The following is a 19,646-nucleotide window of genomic DNA, read 5'->3' on the forward strand; positions in this document are numbered from 1 at the left end:
GTTAAATACCTACTACATGCCAGTCCCTATGCTAAGTGATGGACATACAAATATGTTAAAAAAAAAAGATGGCCCCTGCCTTCATAGAATTTAATGGAAAGAGATAGCACATAAAATAAAATAGGCTGAAAGGTCAGAAGAAGGGGTTAGGGATGACACTATTTGGCATAGGGGCATGTTAAGAGTCCAGCCCAAGGACTACAGATTTGTCAAAAATAAAACGATAACTGGCCTAGGAACCCTCTTTAAATGGAGGCTCTGGGAGGAGTTTTGAATGAAGGGAGCAAACAAATGAAGCAAGCAACTGAATCAAGTGAGCAAAATAAATATATGCAGTTGAGAAGAACAAAGAAAGATGTTTTTATTTCATTATCCACTACTATCTGCACTCTGCTGCCTCACAACAATGAAAAAGAATTAATATTTCTTGCTTTTATACATTCCTGTCTTCAGGTAAAATTCACAATTTGAGTATGCATTTCATAAACAAATCCTTACTTTATATTTCTTTATAAAATATAGCCCTGCCTTTAGTAAAAATAGCTTTGTGGTATACCTCTTCATTGAAATTATGTTCTCTCTCTTTTTTTTTGGTGTTTTAAACATATTTAGTTGAATGGTATACCATAAAAAGAATATGGTGTAAAGATTACAATTTAGGGGAGACTGAGGCAGGTAGAAATTAGTTTCTCTCTGCAAGGAGTATTATCTTTTTAGAGGTTTATTAAAGGTTAAGGATTAAAGAAAATACAGGATAAGAAAACACATGTCTAGGCCAGAGAGAGGCCTAGACATAACCTCACCTACATTATGAAAAGAGCCATGTCTGCTTGCAAGCGGAAAACAGGGAAGAAAAAGGGCACAAAAGCCTTTGCAATCAGGTTAAATACCCCATCTCGTTCTCGGCCCAGGTGAGGTTTTCAGTGAGATTACAAAGCATTTTGGGGAAGTGGAGCAAGGAATTCTGGGGATTGAAGTCCTGGATTTGAGTCTATTTTTTACAATGGGAATACTGGGTCTGGATTCCAAAGATATTAAAGATAGGGGAAAAGGACTTATTTGTTCAAAAATACTTGTAGCAGTTCTTTTTGTGGTGATAGAGAATTGGAAACTGAGAGGATCTTCATCATCTGGGGAATGGCTGAACAAGTTGCAGTACATGGTTGCATTGGAATACTATTGTGCCATAAGGAATGACAAATTTAATGCATTCAGGAAAACATGGAAAGACTTATATATACTGATGTGAAGTGAGAGAAACACAACCAGGAGAATACCATATTCAGGTATAGAAATGTTCTGTGATGATTACCTGTGAAGGACTAAACTGTTATCAACAATGCAAGATTCCAAGATAACCCTCCCTTAAGGGACTCATGATGTAAAATGCTATCCATAGCCAAAAAAGGAACTGTTAGAGTCTGATTGCCAATCAAAGCTTTTCATTTTTCACTTTATTTCCTTTATAAGTTTTTTTTTCTTGTATTTGTGATATGTCTTCTTTCATGGCATAAGTAATATGGAAATACGTATAGCATGAAAACACTGTACAGCCTATAGCAGACTTTTTAGTACCTTGGGGAAAGAGAGTGACTGATAAAATCCAAATTGCAAAATGTCAGATAAAAAATTGTTAAAAAATAGTTTCTACACTTAATTTTAAAAATTGTAAAGTTTTTAAAAATTTTGAGTGGAGATTTGGAGATACCCATGATGAAATGGTGAGCAATAGATAGATATCCATAGGATTTCAGTCTCCCAGAACTAGAAAAGATACTAAAAGCCACACGGTACAGTACATATCTGAAAAAATAGTCCTATCTACAATATTCCACCTAATTAATTATCCAATTTTTTGAGCCTCTAAGGAAAAAGAACCCATTTCCTCCTAAAACAGACAATTCCACTTTTGAGCAGTTTGAAATAATAATCCTAACCCCCCCCCACTCCACTATATCAAAGCTAAATATTTCTCTTTGCAACATACATTGACTATGAAGACAGAGCCTATGTTTCCAGAGGAGGAAACTCCTTGGGTGAGATATTATTCCACCATTTTTTCTTTAGAAAAATTTTAATATATTGTTATAATTTTAATAATCATTTTCTGAAATTTTAAAATATATGTTCTCTTCCTTCTCCTTCTCTTCCTCCCTAAAATGGAGGGTAATATTATATAGGTTGTAAAGGTATTATCATACAATACATATTTCTAGGTACATCAGATTCTGAAAAAAGACACAAATAACTTATACTAGAGAAAAATTCATTAAGGAAATAAAATGAGGAATGGTATTGTTTGAATACAATCTCTGTTGGCTCCTTCGATGTTGAGGGATTGGCTTTTTCATCATGTTCCCTTGTAATTGTCCTGGACTCTTCCATAAAAAAACCCAAAAAAACAAAAAAACCTCAGTATTAGCAATGTATTCTTATTCAGTTCATTTATATTTATTTATTTGGTTAATTTTACTGGGAGCTATAGGTAAATATGAAACATGCAAAACCCCATAGTCCCTGGGTTCAAGGACTTAAAAAAAAACAGTATGCAAATATATAGAAAAAAATCTTTAATTCCCAGTATCACAAAACCCGAGTTGGAAACACATTCTGCCGCCATCTAATCTAATCTATATCCCTCAAATAATTGCCTGAACAATGTACCTGGCTGATGATCATCCCAAATTTATTTGGAAACTGCCATTTAGTGGGTACTCTTTTAGACAACAGTGATGATTAGGGGATTACTTATTATATGGTGCCAGAATTTCCTTTTTCAGTTTTAGGAGGAACCAGTCATTCCTTGTTTTGCCCTCTCAGGTCCAAGCAGAACAAACCCAATCTTTCTCCCATGTAATAAGCATTCGAATACTTAAACACCATCAATTTTTTTATTCTATTAGATAAGCATTTATTTTTTGCTTTGAACATGGGAAAGATGAACAATTATCATTGATACCCACCATAAAATTATTCATGTGTATCTCAAAAAAGCCAGGGCATTTGACTTCATACTTCATGTCTTTTTCTTTGTCATTATTATCAATGTTCCTTAGCATTCTAAAGGCTTTTCTAATAATAAAAGAAATAAAACATGTAGTTCTTATCAGGACCAGATGAGTCAAATGACTCACATTTAAATACATTACATTTTTGTTGGAAATAAGAGTAAAGACCCCTATATTTTACTCTATTGGATCATTTCTTTGCTGATATTCTCTTGGAGCATTCACAGAATCTCTCAAATTTTTATAACAATTTGCAAATAATGAATTTATACAGTAAAATAAAATTTTATCTTTTCATGTGGTTTCAAATATGTTTTATTTTCTTTTTAGAATTCTTTTTTTCTGATTAAAAAAATTCTGATTTGATTGCTACAATAAAATGCTTTCCTTACATGCTTACTATGAAAATGTCCTAGAGACTCTGGTGAACAGATTTAGAATGAATAAGAAAAATCTTATTTGATTCATCCACTGGTGAACTTTCAGAGAGTGAATTGGATAATATAAATGGTACAAATGCAATATATAATAAGGAAAAAGAATATTTTCATCTGATTCCAGCAATAATCAGTTCATTAGTGAAGTTTCTTCCACAGCAAACTATCTAAAAGGTGATGAGAAAATGCTTCTCATCAGAACCAAGTTCATGGGGGAAAATATGAACAACTACAATATCTGATAAGTAAAGTTGATTCCTCTTGTCAATGTGATGTTAACATCCAGTGTGGAGGTGTTTGCTACAAGTAAATATCATTATACTCTCTTGCCCTGCTTCATATTCTCTAATCCATGTGTCTGAGAAAACTTTCTTTTCTTCTTTTCAAATTATAAAAGGGAAGCCAGGTGATTAAAAACATTCAGGATTAAACAGTTAGATTAAACATTAGATGAGTAACAGGAGTGATAATTCATCCATTAATTACATTAGAAAAGTTAGAATAGTTCATTGGCCATTTTGTTGCTTGCCACAACTGGTAGAAGAAATCTACCCACAGAAAGTACATGGACTAGATCTACTGGGGTCCTTTGTTCATTAAAATTAGGTCACATCATTGACTAGTAAATATAATGCAGTACCTTTGCTTAACCTCAATATGAAAAGGAAGTGAAATCTATTTGAGGGCGTGTTTTGTCTAGCATCCTCTCTATAGAATCCTTTTACTGAAAATTCTCAGAAGGCATTTATTTTTGATGTATACATTGATGAACAATTGCTACCTGGCAAGGCACACTGTAAATTTATTCAGTATATGTCACACAAGCCAGACAAATTTGGCCTGAAATTTTTCTTGGCAATGGACACTGAAAACAAATGCTCATTCAACAGATTCCCTTATTTGGGGGATGATATTAGATGGAAAAATATGATGCAAGGAGGAACAATACCACTGTACCTACAGGCAGTGTTGAAGTTCATGAAATTGCTTTATAAGAAAGTCTCTAATGTAACCTGTCACAATTAGTTTACCTTCCTTTATCTTTTCTTGAGCCTCACAAAGGCAAGATGTAGCATAGTTAGGACTGTTCATTGGAAGTAGAGAGAATTTCCAGAAGTAAGGAAGACATTTAGGACATTTCATGAAACTATGATTTTGAAATCTACTTAGAAATCTACAGTGACATTGTCTTAAGCCAAGTATTATCTGACATCTAAGACTTAAACTATTATGAGTTCTCAGTCCGGATGTTAAGATTCAAGGAGAGGGGTCAGCGAGGTGGCTCAGTGAATTGAAAGCCTGGCCTAGAGACAAGAAGTCTTGGGTTCAAATATGACCTCAGACACTTCCTAACCATGTGATCCTGGGCAAGTCACTTAACTCCCATCGCATAGCCCTTCTGCTCTTCTGCCTTAGAATCAATACAAAGTATTGATTGGTAAGTGTTTTAAAAAAAGATTCAAGCAGAGAATAATCCAAACTACAAGATGGATGCTATCCTATTTTGCAAAAATAAGATGTTCTTAAGCAAATAACTAGGTGTTTTTCAAGTGAAAGTAGAAATTAGAAGATGACCTATTCATGTTTTCTGCACTGTTCTATAGATGATCCCCATTTCCAGATGGATAATATATATATGTATATATATATATATGCATATATATACATATATATATATATATATATAATATAGAGAGATTTTAAAATTATGATTCAAACATTAGTTTTAAAGAATACATAAAAAGGTAAATGAGAAATTTGCTGAAGATTATTCAAGGAGCACATCAAAAGTTAAAGCCACCATGATTAAAGCCAGAGAGTCTCCTTCAGCTAAATTAGGTCACATCTGTGACACTTCAAAGTGTCAGAACAGGATTGTGGAGGCATATTTCATTGTGTAAAATGTATATTTTGGCAAACAAGTAACAAATAAGCATATATGATTTGTAAACAAGGGATTACAAGGAATATTTGATATTTTCTTTCCTCTATTTGTATAAATATAGTTTAATACAGGAAAAGCATAAATACAATAAACTTTACTTCATAAAATTGTTCATCTTGTAATCCCTCTTTTCTTTAATTTATGGATATGTTAAGATTATAACTCTCTGGAGATTATATCTTAATTTACAATTATTTATCAAGTAGATTAAAATAGCTGGTCAGAGAAGGAAAAGGTATCTTTCCACATGTGGTTAGTCATTCTATTACCAAACTCTACTGAGCTCTGGAGCTATCCCCATGAACATTTTCTTTCTCTGAATTCCTAGCAAAAGAAACCTCCTTCCTTTCCCCGAGTCCCTTTTAAGGTGTTTGTGACATCACTTTTCCAAATTCCTCTTATTTGGTGGACTCTGACATCAGAACAAATCAGAAGTAGGTCTTCTGGATGCCAGAATTCACATGGGGCAAGAACCAAGTATCTACTGGTGCCAAGGAACAATGAAGCTTCTGGGGTCCCCTCAGAGTGCCCCCTCTCCATCTTAAGTAGTTTGTTGACAGATAAGCATCCTGCCTTTGTCTTTAATTGAATCAAAGGGTGTAGTTGATTGCAACCTAATTCAGAGAACAGGCTATTTTCAAACTCAGTAAGAAACTCTCCCCTTTTAAACATTTAAGACAATTTAAGGTACCAATACAGAAAGGATATGGACAAGTGTTAAGTTTTCATAGCTAAGAAAAATGCACTGCATTATTGAAGTAGCTTTATCTTTCAATGTATTCTTAAATTCTGATCTTTCTCTGCTAACTCAAAAAAGTATGAACTTAAGACACAGTTTAGAGTAAGGAAAATCTAGAATCAATCCCTGGCCCTGCCATTTACTGTTTATGTGACTTTTGACAATCATCTCTCTAAACCTCTTCCTCTTAAAACGGAGGTAATAACATTCAAAGAGATTTCAGGAAGATCAAATAAGCCACTTATAGTAAGTGCATTGAACAGTGGAGAACACTATATAAATATGAATTATTATTACCATTAGTAAAGAAAGGTAAAGTTTAAAAGTCACATTTAAGAATAACCCAAGTGTTCTACTAGCAGTGATGCAATGACCCAGGAAAATCCAGAGGAACTTATGAGAAAGAACTCTATCCACATCCAGAGAAATAACTGTGGGAGCAGAAACAGAAGAAAAACATGCTCCACCATGTAGTTCAATATGCATATGATTGGGGTTTTGATATTAAAAGATCACTCCACTGCAAATATGAATAATATGCAAATAGATTTTAACAATAATACATGTGTAACCCAGTGGAATTGCTTTTTAGCTTCAGGAGGGGGGAGGAAAGAATAATGAATCATGTAACCATGGAAAATATTCTAAAATAAAAAAAGAATAATGCAGGTAACAATCCTTCATTTATGAAAGATATTTAACAATTATGGTTAAAATTTCAAAAGGCCTGGAGTTGGAAAATGTGAAAACAAGAATGCTTTAGATAATTAAAATTAGTTATTCAGGGATGAATAAAGTATTTATAATACTAAGGTAATGAGTTATTTATAATTCTAAGGGACTCAGAATGGTTACCAAGGGACAGGAAAGAGTTTCAAAAAAGTGTGAGGTAGCCTATTGGAAGGCAAAAGACTCCTTGAGAATCCTTTGTCAACTGAAACTTTAATGGCTAACAAGCTCAATTTGACTTTAGAAGATTTTAAAAATATATTATCCTCAATTCTCTGAGTTATTAGACGGAATGGGATAAGGAAAGGAATACTGGCCTTGAAATGAATTTCAGCATTTACTATTTCCAGTTGTGTAATGATAAACAACAAGTTAACCTATCTGAGATGATTTCATTTTTAAAAGAAAAAGACATAGTGCAGTGCACATTTCATTGCCTGGCCATCTCTTGGTGATTTGTATATTTAATGATGAATTTAAAAATGTAAATAGTACTTCTCTAACAGTCATTGTTATTGAGTGATGAAAATAGTGATATAATATTTAAGTGGTAATCACAGGTGAATTATTAGGGGAAGAAAGAAGAAAGTGATCTAGATTGATTTATAATTTCAGATTCTATAACCTACAGATTGAATTAATTCTTCCATGGTGTATGAAATCTTCACTGATGTGTTGTATGACATAGTAGTCTGGGCCATGTTCAGTTATATGATGAAATTCTGAATATGTGAATATATTCTATTAGCTGCATTATGGGTATCAATTGTTTAATATGATTTTTTTTTAATCTGATTCTGTTTTATAAAATATTTTGTGCCTTATTAGATGCTTACTCTCCTATTCATTTGGTTGCTAAGCCAGGTAATTCACTTTTGACTCCTCATCACTACTCACATGGCCATTACCCTAATTCAAATCCTTTTTGCTTGTCTTAGATACTGAAATAGCCCCCTTAATAGTTTCCCTCCCTATTTTTTCACCTCTGATCTTTTCTTCAAATTGACAAAGTGCTAATCCTAAAGTAAAAGCTTGATGCCCTTACTTCCTGCTCAAGAGGTCCCAATAGTTCCATATTATTTCAATGATAACATAGAATTCTCTCTTTTTCATTTTAAATTCTTCATAATCTGACTATGGGTTCCATTTCCTGGCTTATTTCAATTTTTCAAATGAGGCAACAATAAATTTGATAGTATTAGGAGAAACAAACATGGAAACAATATAGTTAAAGGAAACATATATTATGAAAAAATATATAATGAAATAACTAGATAGCTAGATAAATGGATACAATGAAGAATGCAATGTCTACAAATTATCAGTTGCAAAAATATATGAGTATATTATAGTAGAAAATATTAATATTCCTCTGTGGTCTGTGGATAAGACTGCTTTAAAGATTATGAGAAAAAGAAATGAAATATGGAATTGAACAAAATTTTGGAAAATCGGCTGATCTCTGCTGACTTTTGAATTTGAGAGAATATTAAAGAGTATTCACATTTCATATTCTATCTAATATTTACAAAATATGATAATGTGCTAAAGTAGTAAAGAATCATATGTATAAAAAGTAATTTTAAAATGCACATCTAGAATATACCACAATGGAATGAAATAATAATTAGCAAATGAAAAAAACAAACAAACAAAACATACAGACCTAAGTGTAGACTAAGTAATAAAATCCTGATTAATGAGTAAATACAAGAACAAATCATGGAAATGGTAAATATTAAAAGGTAATTATACAAAACTAAAACAGATTGGACATAGCTAAGGTGATTCTTAGAAGCAAATATATCTCTCTAAAAATCTGACTCTTTTGAGGAATGTTTATTAACAAAATAGAAAAGGAGAGGACTAGCAAGCTTAGCATTCAAACTTAGAACCTAAGAATTAACAACCGTAAATGAAAGAGAAAAGGAAAAACCTCGAAAATGAGTGGAGAAATAGAAAATTTTAGAAATAATGCTATGGAAATGAGAAAGAATGCTCATAACTATTTTTAAAAGATCAAAAAAATTGTTAAGCAAATTTATAGTTTAATAATAGAAATCTTATTATCAAATAAAATATAAAAACTAAAATTAAAACATTAATTGAAAATAGTTTAGCCACTCATGAAACAAAAAAATAGATAATTTTAAAAGAATGGACAAGTATCTGAAAAAAATATATGAATGCCCAAACTAACAAAAGAGAAAATAGAATTTTCAACAATTCAATCTCAGAAAAAGACATTGAGCAATGAATAAATGCAGTGCTAGGGGTGAAGAATGAGAGATAAACCCTTGGCAGGGTGTATTACAAGTGCTTTCTTTCAAGTACTGAAAGCTCAATTAATACTTATTCTCCCCAAGATTCATTCTCAAGTATATACATTGGAAAGCATTTTCTGAAAGCCAAATCAGACACTGATAAAAGAAAGAGTTTTGTCAATTAGTTTCATTAATGAAATCTGAAAGGAAGAATTTAAGTAAAATTCTCTTCAGGAGAATATAGCAATGAAGAAGAAAATAATTTATCATATTCAAATTAAAGTTATAGCATAGTTTTAAGCATATTCAGTATTAGGAAAGAATTTGTCATAATCATGTAAATGAAAATAATTTTAAAAGTGATTATTTCAAATGGAGAAAACTTTTGATAGGATTAATTACTCATTTCATTAAAAACACTAAAAGAATATAGAAGCTCCCTTAAGTGTTATCAAAGACATATATGTAAAACTAAGAGTTAACATTATTTGCCATAGAAAAAGATTAGATTTATTTTTGTAACATCATGCATCTTAACATTTCTATTGATTGACATAGTTTTAAGATGACTACTTATTACAAAAAAGTATGGAATTAAAAGTATACTCATAATCAGAGAAAATAAAAAAAATAATTTAAGTTTTAGATGCTTTGATGTACTTAGAAAACCTGAAAGAATCAACAAATTAAGAAACTGGTAAGTGAGAGTAATAAATAGCCTCAGTAAAGAAGCAGTGTGCTCAATAAATTTACAAAAATGTTTATATAGAGTAATATGTAGTATTTGGCACAAAATATTGCTTCTAAATGCTGTGACCTATTCTTTCACAAGTATATACAGAGTCTAGTAGAAAGTGTGCCTAAACTTTGAAATCATATGGAGGCAAAGGGGAAACATGACTCCTGGTTACAGGAAGTCCTTTTATTGGGATGCTTCACTCATTAGATCATGATGTATCTGAATCTAGTCTATTCTTAGCTTCAAAAAGAGAGAATGCCACCAGGCATTATTATCTAGGAGAATAAAGGTAGGATGATGTTAAAGGAAATATGGTAAGCCAAAATTATCTGGACCCTTAGATGCTGAGGAGGTCACTCCTGATAAAGGAGAAAGTGTGAAGATACACAAGTTTCAGGGTTGCTTCTCCTACCTTCCTCTGCATAGTTTCTTCCAGGGGTTTAGCTAGAATAGCCATTCTCTACCAACTTTCAGGAATCACTGATTCCAACTAATTTTTTTCCTTTTAAAAAAAGACAGCTAAATGAAACAAAAATCTCTCAGCTACTTGGAACAGACCTCCTGTCTGACATCATTTCTCTTCATCTAATGGCTTCTAAATTCCTGACACATAGTAAAAATCCTATTATTGATCAATTGATTGGTTGAGACCTATTCTTTTTTAGTTAACAGAGTAATACTAAAATGAAGTGGTGTAGTTTCAATCCCAACCTTACATAGAAATTAACTGTTGGACCTATACTAATTTAAATATTAACCTGGTTCCCTGATAGAAGATATTTAGAATAGACAGGGGGCTATTCACAGTTAAATTCATCAGGATAACCCTGAACTTGGGGAAGTCATCTGGCAAAGGTACCTATGCCTGATACTCTAAGAATTAAAAAAAAATCTTTAAATAAATGAATAAAACCACCATAACAGGAGTTAGGGATGAAGAATGGACCTCCACCTTTGGTACTTTCTGATGTCAGGAGTAAACAAGAAAGGCCACTGTTACTTCAGGTAGGAATCTTTGTGGAGGACAGAGATGAGTCCCCTAGAATGGACCTGACTGGATGTATTCTGATCTTTTTCATTGGAAGTAACTTCTGATTCAAGGATATTATAAATCTAATGGAGGGGTAAAGCCTCATTCTGAATGAGAATGAAGAAAGTCACCTTGTTTTTCTACTTTCCCCAGTGTGTTCCCCTACAAAGCCCTCCCTGCTCCCTAGTTATGCAAACAGCATCAGCCAGAGCTGAGCAATTCGATTCATACTTGAGCTGTTTTCATTAAAAGGCCTCCTGCTGGGTTGTAGGCTACACAGAGGAGTAAGAATAAACAAAAGATAGTGAATTGTATCAATATAGGCATTTCTCTCCTACTTTGTTTATGTTAATAGGAACTTGAAAGCAATTTCTATAACCCCCCTTCTTCAAGGGTTGACTGTTATCTAGATATTCTAATCCTTCTAAGTGGGCACCATGAGGAGTTGGGCTTGCCTGCCTAGCATTGTGTTGTGAGTGTGTGTGTGTGTGTGTGTGTGTGTATGTGTGTGTGTATGTGTGTGTTTGAGAGGGAATCAGGGCTGGTGGAGTCAGAAGCTAAGGAAAACCTAGTGCTGAAGGTCAGGAAACTTTAGAGATGCTGGTTTGTACATCTTCTTCTTAAAAAATTGTGAATTCATATCTGGACCCAATTTTAGCTATATCTCTTCATTTGTTGTTTTGTCTAGCTTACATTTAAGGCATCTTTTTGTTTGTTTTCCACAAACTGACAGTGATCTTCTTCACAGTTCTGGCTTAAGGTGTTATCTCAGAGACCATTCCTAGCTTCTTTTTAAAGTAACTTTTTAAATAACTCCTAATAAGTATTCTTTTGGGGGGGGGGGGGGATTTGAAAAAAATATTTAATTAATTAATTTAGAATATTTTCCATGGTTACATGATTCATGTTCTTCCCCTCCCCTCCTCCAACTCCCCTCCCATAGCCAATGAGCAGTTCCATTGCATTTTACATGTGTCATTGATCAAGACCCATTTCCATATTATTAATATTTGCACTAGGGTGATCCTTTAGAGTCTACATCCCCAATCATATTCCCATGCAACCATGTGATCAAGCAGTTGTTTTCCTTCTGAGTTTCTACTCCCACAATTCTTTCATTGGATGTGAATAGTGTTCTTTCTCATAAGTTCCTCTGAATTGTCCTGGATCATTGCATTGCCACTAATGGAGAAGTCCATTACATTCGATTGTACCACAGTGTAACCATCTCTGTGTACAATGTTCTCTTGGTTCTGCTTCTTTCACTCTGCATCAATTCCTGGCGGTTGTTCCAGTTCACATGGAATTCCTCCACTTTATTATTTCTTTGAGCACAATAGTATTCCATCACCATCAGATACCATGATTTGTTCAGCCATTCCCCAGTCGAAGGGCATCCTCTCATTTTCCATTTTTTTGCACCACAGAGAATGTGACTATAAATATTTTTGTACAAGCCTTTTCCCATATCTCTTTTGCCAATAAGTATTCCATAACTCCCAATTGTCATTAATTGTCTAAGCTGTGTCAAAGTTCCCATGAGGCTGCCTAAACTATTGTCATCATTGTTTTTTAATTCTCTCTGCTAGTCTAAGGGACAAGTATCTTTTGTGAAGTATTAAAAAAAAAAGATAAAAATGTTTATCTTTATTAGACTTTGGAAATAGTATGGTATCTCCTGAATATGTTCATCTGATAATAATCAGAGATACCTTCTGCTCCCTCATATGACAGATGTGTTATACCTCTTTTGGTTAGCCAAGCTCCTCATCTTATAGATCCAGACAAGTAAAAACAGGACAGGTAGACCAGACTATTTAATTAATTGTGTAATTTTGGACAAGTCACTTAAGTTCCCTCAACTCCATTTTTGTTACTCCTAAAATAAAGAATTGGCCTAAATGACCACTATGGTTCCTTCCAGTTCTAATTCTATGATTATATATTTTTAATAAACTAATCCAGGCACTGAGAGGAAGAAAACACTGAAGAAGACAGGGTCTTGGCTGTTATGGATATTAGAGTGTAGTATGTGTGTATGTGTGTGGTCAGGGGTAGTATGTGAATGGAAACCAGCATAATTATATTTTAATTATACACTTGAGGATTCCATATTTCTACTTTTTGTCTGATATTATGAAATTCCAACAGCTTAAGGATTTAACAATTATGAAACTTTCTTTACCAGTAAAGATGAATAATATTTTTGTTTGTTCATTTATTTATAATTTAGCAATCTAAACAAACTTTTTGAGTTATATGAGCCAACTCTAATACATCTCTGTAATAGGAAAACTCATATATATGGTAGAAGCAAGGTATATTTGTATATATGAATAAATTCTTTATAATTCATGGTCTTAAAATTGATTCATTTATTCAATCTATCAATTAACATGCATTTTATTAAGCAAATAAAAGAATAAGATCATGCCTAGTTCCAAAAACTATTACATTTTAAGGGAGATGAATGTATATATATATATATATATATATATACATATATATATACCTACATATATAAGGGGGAGTATATATATGTATATATAATGTAGTATACATATGTAAATGTAAATACATACCTATATAGAAAGTGGAACACATATTCAAAGTAAATGTAAACAGATTCCTTGATGGATATAGCACATAGGACTTTGAGTTAGGAAGAACTGAATTAAAACCCCAAGACATTAGTTATATTACCTTTGGCAAATCATTTAACTTCAGAACCAATTTCCTTATCTATAAAATATGAGGCTTAGACCCAAAGATCTCTGAGGTTGTTTCCATCTCCATATCTCTGATTCTCTAATATGAATATTTAGAATGTAGAAAAATAACAATTAAATTACTGCTTTCACATAGAAAGTAATACTTGAGCTGGGCCTTAAATAATGAAAGGGATTCTTTGAAGCAGAGGGAAGAAAAAGGAGCATTCTAAGTCTAGGGTATGAGCAAGTTTCTAACACAGGAGTAGTGTCACATGAGAGGAAAAGAGACAAGAACAGTGTGGCTAGACTGTAGAGTATAGGAAGCGGAAGAATTTACAATGAATCTGGGAATCTAGAAAGATAATTTGTGACTACAGAATAAAATACTTCATTGACTTGCCCAGGGTCACACAGCTGGAAAGTGTGAGGTCAGAATTGAACCAAGGACCTCCCATCTCTAGTCCTGGCTCTCAATCTACTGAGTCACCCAACTACTCCTGAATAATAATTATAAAAAAAACCCAAAACCAAAAAACTTTAAAAGGTAAAATGAGAAGTTTCGATTTTATCATTGAGACATTGCTAAAAACAACTAAGTTATACATGATTATTAACCAAGAAATATTGCTGTCACTGAGTAAAATGTTCTGGTTCTGATCATTTCGATTTGTAGCAGGTCACATAAGTCTTGCCAGAATTTTCTGAACTCATCATATCGTTTCTTATAGCACAAGCGTAATCCATCACTATCATATACAACAACTTGTTCAACCATTCCCCAATTAATGTACAACTAATCCCTCAAATTTCAATTTTTGCCAACGGGGTATAAAAAGACCTATAAGCTAAAATGAATGTGTTTTTGTTCTTTGGCTACACAAGAGTTGAACTGGGAAACTCAGAAAAAAAGTCAATAGAAAAGAGAATAGTTAGAGAACTCAGAGAAAATTCAAAATAGAAAAGGATAGCTCTTTGTTACCATCTAATTCAGACTGACCAAAGGAGGATCTTCTTAGTCTTTGGTTGAGAAGGCAGAGTAAGGAGAACAGTAGCCTTCCTTTGAGGAAAGAGGATGAATAATCACAGTATCCTTAGTACATGAGGGGCAGAATAAAGGGAAGCTTATAAGATAAAATATCATCTGAGGTGCAGCAGAAGTTTGAAAGAACAGGATGAAAGGACTGTGTAGTCCTTTCTGAAAGAAAGCATTTTTATCACAGTATTCACCATTGAATTGGTGAATATGGTAGTAAGAGCTGATGAATAGGCTACATCCTTTTTTGCTGAAGAGAAACTTGTTAAAGAGCATCCTTATTTACCTTTGGTCAAGATCTAAAGTGATCTTGAAGATAGTTGGTTATCTGAAAGCCAGTTGAAGAGAGATGCTCACATTGGGGAGCTCATGAGAGACAAACTTTGGAGATTTCAAATTTTGCAGCAATCAGTGGAGAATATCTGGGAGAGTGTATGTCTACCCAGGAGAAATGTCTATCTATGGTATCACCAGATGTCAGAATCTTTGCAACATTAGAAGTGTGAGTTGCTCCTCCCTGTGGGACCTGTTTATACATGTTTGATACATGTATCTCCTTAAAAGTGGATGTCTTGGCCACACATGCTACCTAGATGTGGATATACTACCAATGATGTCTTTGGAGGTATATTCTTTTTCCTATTTTTAGAAGGATAAATGTTCTTTGTTCTGACTATTGAATTTAGTGTCTTTTTTATGAACTAAATGCATCCTTTGACTGACTAGTAAAATAAAATGCATTGTGGGGATTCATTAGCTACGATATGGAGAGAAATATGACTAACAAAGTACCTAGAACCCAGAATGGCCAAATAACAGCCCATGGATAAGAGTGGCCATCAACTTCTCCATCATTTTGATTGCTAGGAATTTTTGAGCATTTTAAGTCAAACAAAAATCAGTAAATTTTTATGAGTACCTCTCAACCTATGCTATAGAGGAGAAGCATGACCAGGAGCTCTATAACAATTCGTTCAACTGAATAAATGGCACACATCAGCAGATGAAATCAGAAGAGGAATGGATGATAAACTGACCTTACAAACAATGTTCCCGGGTCAGAGATAAAGTCAAGTCTATCAGGTACAGAAAGAGGTTGGAGATCATTCCTACAACAATGCCTGTTGTGCTTGGTTGTTCTGAAGGCATACAAACAGTCCAAATGAATTAGATTGTATATGATAGGAGGTTTTGATTTATTTTTTGTCTTTACCATGTCCTTACTGTGTTCTTACTACTTACACTGTGCTGGAGATAAAAAATAAGGCAAAATTATCTTTTTCATCTAGGAAATTATATTCTCAAAGTGGTAAATGGATGGGGGAAATTTAAATAAATAGGTTGACAATTTGTACAGCTTTGGGAATGAAAAACCTTAAAGGAGAAGAATCTTGCAACTCTGAGGTGGAGATAACAAAGATCTCCTGAAGAATTTAGTGAGGGGGTGAATGAACTGAAATCATGAAGGAAGCCAAGGATTCTAAGAGGTTTTGTTGAGGAAAGGCCATCACAGATGAAGAACTGAAGAAAAGGCAAGGGCAGATGATAAGAAATGGGTGAGGTGGAGTGGCTAAGTGTGGACAATTTAATTACCAATGAATGCTTAATTTTTCAAATCAAAGACCAATGACAACATAGCATTTTTTTTGTTCAATTAGACAAATAGGTAGCTAGTCTTGTTTCCCCTCCACCTGATTTTATCACCCCAATACTAGTACATTTCTCATAATCCAATTCACTCTGGTCTGGCAAGTCTATTCACCTACTGGCAATGAAAATGGCCAGTTTAGCTTAAACCAAAAATTAGCTTGTGCATATAGTGCAGTTATACTTCAAAAGTTTGGAAACACATCATTGATGCTTAGCTAAATTCTGAAAAATTGCCTTTCCAGACAGGCAAACTTTCTTTTTAGCATTCAAGATTCCTGAACACTAATATATAGAGTCTAGATAATAAAAGGCATTTAAGAACAATAAGACAAATGCTGTCCAACAGCCTTATCCTGTAGTAGAACACTTCAGCCATTTTCCCATTGTTAAAATAACAGACAATAATAACAAGTTCAAGTTGGATGTAATAATAATAGTTGATATCATTCAGAATTTAATTAAATGCTGCTTCTTTATTTTAAAAATGAGTTTTTTGTGGATAACTAGCATTTCAATAATAAATACTAGTAATGTTAATAAATTTGTTAAAGTTGAAAATTAGAGGCAATTGCACATTTCTTTTAAAAAATCATCTTTGAGTATTTTCAATCTCAATAATGTGGTCTTTTCAGAAACATTCTTGTGGTAAATGATGCTGGCAGGAGTGTCACCTGTAAATATCAAAGATAATGATGCAGTAATTACTTGTTTGCATGTGCATACACGCCATGACAAATAAATAAAGTCCAACTCAAATTGTCAGCATCCTTTTGCACTGATCTCAAAGAAAGTTCCTGAAGCAGGAAGCAGCCACTCTGTAATGTTAAGGCTGTTGGCAGTAACTAGAATGCTTGGAGGTCTGTTCTTGTAAAGAAAATCTCTCAATTAGTTAAAGAAGCCAGGAGCATTAGCTTTTAAAAAAATCTTCTTTATAAATCTTTGATCTGACTATAGCAGGGGTTTTTTTTTTTCATGAAAGACAGTGATTATGCCACTTCTTAAAGTGTCTACAAAACAGTCCAATTTTCAAATCAGTGGGTTTACAATTTTCTTTACAATTTTTATTTTAATGAAATTATAGAAAGTAAATGCAAAATTAAGGCCATCTCTTTGTGACATTCTAGATTAAATTTAGCCATTACCTGAGGCTAGTCCACGGCTTTGATTGGAGTCTGTCTATATTTCATAAATTGGCCTTTATATACTCATTCATCACAGATTTGCTCCTGTCAGTGTCATCATTTCAGAGAATCATCTTTGCCACCAAAGATGATTCTTTTTTTTTTCTTGCTCCATAAAACCCTGTTTTTGACAAATGCTATTTGTCAAATACTTCTGTAGCTCCTTTTCTAATTGTGGCCAGTGTCCTCTAGCCTTACTTGACAACCACATTCCTAAGTTTCACCTCATTTATTCATGCATCTAAAAAATTAGCAAATGATTTCCTTTTCTAATTTCTCTAGCTATTTTCTTCCTGGTCTTAAAAAAGAGAAGCTTGATTAGAATCATATGAATGATATGGTAATTGAATAATTCACAGTGTTATTATTGGAAATCTTATATAATAGAACTGAATTTAACAATCATTAGTTCACCTCATTGTACAGTGGAAGAAACTGAGACTCACTGAAGTTGTCTTTTACTACTCAAATAACCACCACCTTCATTTTAAGTCTCTTTGACCTCTTACCTGGAGTATTACAATAACTTCTTTATTGTGTTTCATTTTTCAACTCTCTAGTCCTCCTTAAAACTGCCAGTGTGATTTTCCTTAAATGAAGGTCTGATTGACTACATCACTCACCCTCAATAAACTTTAGGTTCTCTCCACTGGTAATAGAATCAATTAAAAACTTCTCTGTTGGCTTCCCAACCTCCTTGCAACCTTGTTGCAACCTACCCTTCATTATCCTTTGCTTCCTTTCTCTTACTCTACAGTTCATCCAGACTGGCCTTTTGGTTACTCCTCACACAGAGTACACACACAGAGCATTTCTATGTATTTGTCCTCATTGTCTCTCATCATGATAACGAAGTTTCTTCACCTCCTCCTCATCAAACCCTTTACTTCCATTAAGATTCAATTTATATTCCAACTTTTCAGAAAACTTTTCTGATCATCCAACTATTAGGGTACTCTCTTCCCAAATGACATTGTATTTATGTTCTTTTGAATTATTCTGTCTGTATTTGTATTGGTACTTATTCTTTTCCTCAACAGAAAATAAGATTCCTGAAGGTTATGATTATTGAATTTTTTATCACTATATCTCAAGTACCTAATATATTTCCTGGAACTCAATAGGTTTTTCATAAGTATAGGTTTAGTAGGTTTAGTAGTAACTTAATAAGTTTTCATTAAATGTTAAGAAAGTATTGATTGTTTAAGTAATTACCTACCATTAAGTAGGTAGCAAGAATTAGTATTTGAACCTTTTAAAATAAGAGATTAGGTAAGAGGATGATACCTTTTAATTCCTCTGATTCTTCCAAATAGAAATGATATCAACAGGCATAGATAAAATGAGAAAATGAGGGAATTTGCAGCATCTGTGATAATGTTAACCAAAGCAGTAACTGTTTGCTTTAAGTAAGGAGTGGTGAAAAGAAGGATGGTGGGATAGATTCGGGAAAATAGAGCAGGAAAAGAGAGCTTTTTGAAGTTGAAAAAATGTGTACCTCCCTCAATGGGAAAAACAAATTCTAAAACACAAATTAAAAAAAAAAAAGAACAATATGCTCATATGTGTAAATAAAGAAAAATAAGCTCTTGGGATCAAAAACAAAAGGGGGCCAAAGATAGACTTTGCTCTCAAGGAACTCATAGGCTGATGAGGAAGACAGCATGAAATCAGCTATGGCAAAAGGATAAATGAGATATGGTCAACAGAGGGAAAACACTATATATAAATATATTTTTTTAAAAACTAGGAAAGAGAAGAGAAAATGTAAAAATATAATTTGATTGTATAAAAGTAATTCCAGAGTCATCTTTGATACTTCTCTCTCTATACTAACAGCTGGTCAGCCTGTTCATTTCATTTCTAGACCACTGAATTCATTCTCACTGTTGAATTTACTGGACTCCCTCTCTAATACTGGTTCCCATTACCTTTCACATGGGTTATTATAATGGCTTATAAATGCACTCCCTTATTCCAATCTTTTCCATTTCCAATTTGTCCTTCACCCAGTGATAATACCTAGTTCTGACTAGGCTACTTTCTGGATGATTTTGCTTATAGGACAAAACGTATGTTCTTTAGTCCATCATATAAAAATCTCCATTATCTGTTTCTAATCTACCTTTCTAGCCTAATTTCTCTTTTCTTCACACACTTGAAATTCTAGACAAATTATA

The sequence above is a fragment of the Monodelphis domestica genome, chromosome 4 (genome assembly GCF_027887165.1).
Source record: "Monodelphis domestica isolate mMonDom1 chromosome 4, mMonDom1.pri, whole genome shotgun sequence".
Lineage (NCBI taxonomy): Eukaryota > Metazoa > Chordata > Mammalia > Didelphimorphia > Didelphidae > Monodelphis > Monodelphis domestica.